We start from the raw sequence: 7326 nt of genomic DNA on the forward strand, positions 1-7326 counted from the left end.
CTTGTACCTCCGGATCATGCCTTTGAGCTTCCGAAAATTTTTTAAAATCCAAAAATGGAGATTTTGTTATGGAATCAATTTCGATTCTTGAAAGAGCGTCAGCAACGACGTTTTTTGAACCTTGCACATGCCTAATATCAGTAGAGTACTGAGAAATAAAATCTAAATGTCGCAATTGTCGAGGTGAACATTTATGAGGGTTCTGTTTAAAAGCGTATATTAACGGTTTTTGATCCGTATAAATTATAAAATTTCTGCTCTCTAACATGTGTCGGAATTTCTTAATTGCAGAATAAATAGAAAATAATTCCCTATCGTACGCGGACCATTTCTGTTGACTTTTACTGAGTTTCATAGAGAAAAATGCTATAGGTTCCCATGTTTGTTGAGACAACTGCATAAGTGTGCCGCCGATTGCGACGTCTGAGGCATCTACCCAGATGCTTAGCTGGGCTCCGGGAATAGGGTGTCTCAAAAGGGTAGCCTGAGCAATGGCATTTTTGGCAGCAATAAAGGCTTGTTCAGCATTCTCGTTCCAATTTAATTGTGGGGATAAATCCTGAACACGAGAACGAGATTTCTTTTTATTAATATAGCCTTCTAACAATTTTATTAAAGGAGAAAGAATATGTGCTGCTTTAGGTATGAAACATCTATAAAAGTTAAACATGCCTAAAAATCGGCGAAGCTGAGTGAGAGTGGTAGGTTGAGGAAAATCTAAAATACATTTGACTTTGTCAGGAAGAGGTTCAATTCCGTTTTCACTAAGGTGAAAACCTAAGAAATCAATAGATGTTTGACCAAAGGTGCATTTTGAAACATTTATGCAAAGTCCATATTCCTGAAGTTTGGAAAATAAAGCTTTCAAATGCCTGCAATGTTCCTCAGAATCTTTAGAGGCTATGAGCAAGTCATCGACAAAAGCGTAAACGCCTTCTAAATCCCGCGTGACTTCATCTATAAAACGTTGAAAAGTCGCAGATGCATTGCATAAGCCGAATTGCATACGGATACTTTCGAATAAACCGAATGGTGTGCATATGGCGGTTTTGTGGATGTCGGCTGGGTTAATTGGTATTTGATGGTATGCCTTAATCAGGTCGACATGACTAAAAATTTTAGTACCGTGCAATGCAGCAGTAAAATCGGCTAAGCATGGAATATGGTATTTGTCTTTTATTGTTTGAGCGTTCAATGCTCGATAATCTCCTACAGGTCTCCATTCCAGACTTCCCTTTTTTGGAACCATGTGAAGTGGGGATGCATAATTGCTGCTCGAAGGTCTCAAATGCCCCAATTGCATCATTGTTTGAAATTCTTGTTTTGCTATTTTTAAGCGATCTGCACTGTAAAAAAAAAGTTCGCTCTTTACAGGCAAAAGTTTTGTAAAGTTACAGAAATCAAAAAGTTACAGAAGAATTTCCTGTAATGGTAACAGGTTGAAAGCAAACTGTAGCGATAACAGCAGATTTGCTTGTAACATTACAGATAATGTTTCAGTAGCCGCGCGGAAGAATCACGTGACTGACTGGAAATTAGCCAATCAGGAGAAAAGTGTTTGAAAGCTAGTTGCAGAAAAAAACATGGCTGAATGCATGTTGGTTGTATAGCGCAGGTAAGTAAGAAAATGTTTACAATTACTACTTGAAATATTTTTTGTTCATTTTGTGCAGATTATTCTCATGCACTTTGCACTGTTATATGTAGTGAGTAAGTATTTAAACGTTTAAGCTTTGCGATTAATTAATATCAGTGTTCGTAATGTCTAATGAGTTGAAAGAGTGCAAAATATTTATTTCAAATGCAGATCTAATAGTAGTATTTTGTCATTGTGCATCCGATAAATTACGCCTTCAACTGCCCTTATTATTATTTAAAACTAATTATTCCAAAATTTAATCACTGTTTGTGGTATATAATTGAAATGGTAATGTGGTTGTTGAAAACAAAACTAATCATTTTAGCGTTCTTTTCCAATCGTCTGACCAAAGAACGTTTGACATCTTTTTCCCGGCAGGCCTTGCGAGAAACGTTTATATAAACATTTAGAATTCTGAATGTAATGTATATATTTTTTTGCTTACTAGGTTTAGTTTATTCTTTTTCTAGGATTATCTAATTAGTTATACCTGGTTTATAATTCAGTCTAATATGTTTATGTACGAGTGTGTTATGAAGTAAAATTACAAAAACTTGAACAACGCTGTCGAGAATCTCGTTTATTCCTTTAGTGTAATAATATTTTTTTCAGTGGTATTAATTTCTTACGAAAATATTATAATTCCAAAATGAAGTAATTATATTGATTAAAAATATGCCGTATCATACTTTTCGTAATGTTTTGTTTTACTAACTAGATGCAACTTAATTATTCCATATATTTTAATATACCAATATCAACAGGGGGAAAATGGAAATGACCTAAAATATTTTTCTAACAATTCGTTAAACTAATTATAAAACAAAACTAAAATTTTGTGCATTATTTCCAAAAATATCATTTCATTAATATTTTATAAATGACAACATATATTATATTGTATATATAACTACCATTGCATACTTATAAGTTTTTAAACATTTAATGTAGAATTTATGTTGATTTTATTTTGCCCAGTTTTAATACAGTTTTGAAGTATGATAGTCTTGTTACTAGGATAGTATGAATCTGCTAATACAAGTTTAATACATTTCTTGACAAATGTTTCTCTTATTCATGTAATATAATATATAAATCATAAAATAAGTTTTCTTAAAAATAAATTATTATTGTTTATTGGAATTTAAAACAATTCTGTATCTGTATGTTGTATTAAAAATAAAATAATAATGAATTTTTAATGAAGCATTGATTTTAGCATTAACAATATATATATATATATATATACACATGAATAAATGGAAATGCAAGCTACTTTTCCTTACAAAACCGCCTATGAATATATACTTTCCTTTAGGCTGATAGCCTTTGCATGCTTTGCCATATTCTATCAATCCAAATGATGCAAATATGCAGAAAATTTTACTTTCTTTGAAAGTTAATACCGGAAACAAAATTCAGTGCATTCGTAAACTACATTAGTTCTCTTATAGCTTGGCATTTAAATGCCCAATGATTTACTAGTCCAAACTAAGGCAGAATTCAGATATCGTTCAAATAAAAGAAAATTAATAAGGTCTGATTTTTAGACGTATATATGTGACGATTTATTTTTTTAAATATTATTTTAAGTCAACCAAATTAATTTCAAATTTAAGTAAGTATTCATGCCTTTCAGTAGCATTATTTTTGATATCTTAAATTAAATAACTGAATGCAATATTTCTTGTTAATAAAAGAAAAGCAATGTTATGAAAGACTAGCGAAGTGGATTTGCAAGTTCTAATTACAAAAGGTCCCATGCTTTAAGGGGTCATTTTTAAAAATACTTAATTAAAAAAAATATTTAACGTAAAACTTCCAAACTTCACACATGTGGAATATTAATTCTATATATTTTATCTCATTCTTATTTTATTAATTAATTTCATAGCATTTTGTGTGACACTAGTAGTAATTATTAATTAAATTTTATGCTGTTTCTGATCTATGTTTTGATTTTGTTATTAATTACGTTAGTTTACATAAGATTTAAAATTATGTAAGGTACAAAAACCTTCTGCATCTATTAATATATGCTGAAGTGAATGAAATTATGCCAGTGAAATTTTTTAAAATCAAATACAAATTTCTGTGGAAAATTAAAGTTATAAATTCTAAATGCAAACAAAGGAGTGAATTTGAAAGTTATCAAATAAGCCAAAGTGTTGGTCATTTTTTCAGTTTTGTAGAATAATTTTTATACTTTGCAGAATGGGAATATGATGTTTGGTTTTGTTAGTATTAATTATTACAACTGAATTATTGCAACTTACATTGCAACACGTAATTTAGCTTAAAATTTATTTGAACTTAATTTTCTAATTTATTTTGATCATGTATATTTCATGTGTCATAAGTCTTTGAAATGAACTTAATTCTATTTATTTACACAATTTTTTTAAAGAAGAAAAAGTCACATTTGTTTTGCTTAGTTGCACACGAAGATACATGTCTATATATATAGAGAGAAAGAGGAGTTATGTTTACTTCCAGACTATTTTCCTCCTTTTATATTATAGTATGAAAATCAAGGGGGAAATTAAGCAATCAATTTAATTTTGAAGGATGTGATTACAATAAGATCATAACCAATCAAAAATATTCATGAATGAACTACTGGTAACTATCATAGTATTATTATTTAAAAGAAACCTACATTCCAATAAGAACGCTTAGTAACATAACCATTTAAGTTATCTGATAAAAGTAATTTTCATTCCTACTTCCCTATACCTTGAATTTCACTCTTAGTATTGCCCACTGCTACTCCCTAGACCTCAAAGCATTTAATGCATCTGGAACTGCAATTTGTGTCTTCTTCTACAGCATGCAAGTTATCACCGTTTAGTTTGTACTGCCACGAGCAATGATCTTCAGAATTACCGTATTGCGTTGCATATTCTACCCCACCCAGCTTTAGAACGAGATTCTGAAAATTAAAAAAATATTTACATAATTTTCCCTCTTTTAATGCATTCAGAAAATGAATATCCCAAGATTTTAAAATGGATTTATCAACATAATGATTGTTTTCGTCATACTAACAAATGCAAACTTTTGCACACTTAAGGCCCCGTTGATTTTTTCTCTTCTAACTGTTGAATATTATGTCAGCCTAATACAAACAATGATCTATGATAGTGAAAGCAAATACCAACTGCCATTCACTGTGCAATTTTGCCATATCAGCTGAATGTTCACCCTAGCAAGCATCGGACCACAACCTTCTCTAATTATTTATGTATGATCTGAGGCGTAAGGATTTGCAAGAACAACAATGAGAATGACAGAAGTTCAAATTATAAAGAAGAAATGAGATAACTTATTAGATGTTGCAATTATGTGTATTCTTATTGAAATAGAGGTTTCTTTTAAATAAATAATATTGTGATAGTAGTAGTTTATCCATGATTACTTTTCATTTGTTATATTCCTACTGTGAATGTGTCCTTTGGAAATTAAATTATTCGTTTAATTTTTCCCTCTTAATTTTCGGAAGATAAAATTAGTAAAAATAAGTGGGAATATGGCATTAAGAGCATTAGATATCCCCATTTTCTTGAAGCTGTTCACTATTATTGTTTCATCAATGATAGGCCATGCATCCAAAATCCACTAGCAAATCAGTTAGTAAGATGAAAATGACCACAATGCGGACAAAACATTTAGGGTAACTTGTTTTGTGAGCGCCTTAAAGAAGACAAACATTACCTAAATCTTTAAAACATATTCAGAATCCTGTGCTAAAAGAAAGCTAGGGGGAAAATGTTGTCCGAGTCCCAGTGATTCCTTTGGACGAATATGTAATATTGTTTTAGAAATTTAAGGTAATAAATATAATATTTTTCGAATGCTAAAACAGTTCGAGAAATTTATTCAAGTTCTGAATTCTGAATATAAGTATACTGTATATTATATTTAATAACTATGGTGGCTTCATTTATGAAAATATTTGAATATTGGCTGTTTTTGTACAATGAACCTTCTCTAAGCTACGTGATTCCTGAAAATTTTGATCTTTAAATGATAGTGGGCATCCTAGCGAAGTTATGTTTACTAATTAGTTATTTTATGAGGAATGCTGATTAAATTTAAAAAGTGATTGACTGAGGGTAGCTTGTCGTAATGAGACGGTTCACTGTAATCCAATTTTTTAAAGAATTTAAGCTGTTCTTAATTAATTAAGATATTATAAAGAAATATGATTAAAAGTGTTATATAAGCACATGTTTAAAACATCTATTAAAATAATTTTTATAAGCTTTTTAAGAGCATGATTATGATTTTAAAAGAAATGTTTTTTGTCTTTATTTAGGAGACATGGTTTACAAAGAGGAGAAAAACCATTCATTTTTTCCAAGCAGTCGAAACGAATTTTTATGAAATGTTTATTAAATTATGTTATTTTTTAATTAATTCTTTTTTTCAGGTTTTATGTAAAGTTTATGAATTAAGTAATAAATTATTTTTACTTCTGTATTTTAATTAGCATATTATTTGCTTCATAGTGTTTCACAATAAAATTATTAAATTCAATAAACTTCTTAATTAACATGCTGTAATATAGAGAGAGCATAAAGTTTGTTTTCTGTTGTCACATGTTTATTTCACAATTTTGTATGCGAATCTCGAAATTTATAATATCTAGGAATACTTTTTTAGTATCACTTTCGAAATGGTAAATATTAAGCTTAGATTTATTACATATTATGTTTGTAAAAAATTATAGGTAAAATTAAAATGCATTAAATTTTAAGCTAAACTGAAGTATTAATTTTAGAAATAAATTTCTTAAAGGCATAATTGTATTAAGAATTTTAAGGGAAACAAGGCTTTAAAAATTAAGGTCAGTTGGCAAAGTTTTATGCTTATTCAAAAAGCATGACATTAGGTTTTTAATGAAAGACTTCTATCTGTTAATGCAAAGGAAATTATTTGAAGGTAAGTAAAAAAGTTATGCATTATTTCAAACAATAGCAGACTGTTGACAAACACTGAGTGCAGATAAGAATAAAAAAATTAGTTAGACGTTGTAATTCAAGCGTATGAACAAAATTTGAATTCCTTGTAGTAACAAAATGAAGTTCATTGCTATGTTGAATTCTTTAATTTACTGAAAATGTCATTTTTTAGAAGGAGAGAATATATTTTTGAAATATGAAGAACAGCTGTTCTGAGTTCTTCATAGAAATATTTCACAAAATGTCTTTTACTGTAATAATATGATCATATCAACATGCAACACGTTTACTCATATAAGTTAAATCTAAAGCAACATGTGTCTATTTTAGCTAAAATTACTAAAAAGAAAGTTCTAGAACATATCTTATTAACTGACACTAACATGCAAATAAAACATACTATTTTTTTCAGCTATTTTACAGGGCAAATATAAGGAGTAGCATATCAATTTGAACTTTTAAATTAATCAAAATGATAATATGAAAGGCCTTTCAATAATATCAGACATAAGTTTCTCTTCATAAAACAAAAATACTCTGCAACAGACTAATGTTACTTTTTGAAAAAAGAAAATTGCTGTTGAAAGCGCATCTTTTAAATTAATGCTATTCTGAGGTCAAATTGACTAATTTAAAAAGCCAAACTATTATGCTTCACTTGCATATATCTTTATAATGATATACACATGAAGATATTGTTTTACTCAAAACATCTTGATTTCA

At 29.1% G+C, this 7326-nt stretch overlaps 1 long non-coding RNA gene across 1 annotated transcript; it reads left to right on the forward strand.

The window, feature by feature from the left end:
• The first annotated feature begins 1517 nt into the window (after window positions 1-1517).
• On the forward strand, window positions 1518-6121 carry LOC146999535 (uncharacterized). The gene is made up of 2 exons (XR_015039801.1): window positions 1518-1615; window positions 5958-6121. It is a non-coding gene; the product is annotated as an uncharacterized LOC146999535 (long non-coding RNA).
• Window positions 6122-7326: the final 1205 nt, after the last annotated feature.

Source organism: Stegodyphus dumicola, chromosome 1 (assembly GCF_044657685.1).
Source record: "Stegodyphus dumicola isolate Sdum_Otavi_A_Nest chromosome 1, ASM4465768v1".
NCBI lineage: Eukaryota > Metazoa > Arthropoda > Arachnida > Araneae > Eresidae > Stegodyphus > Stegodyphus dumicola.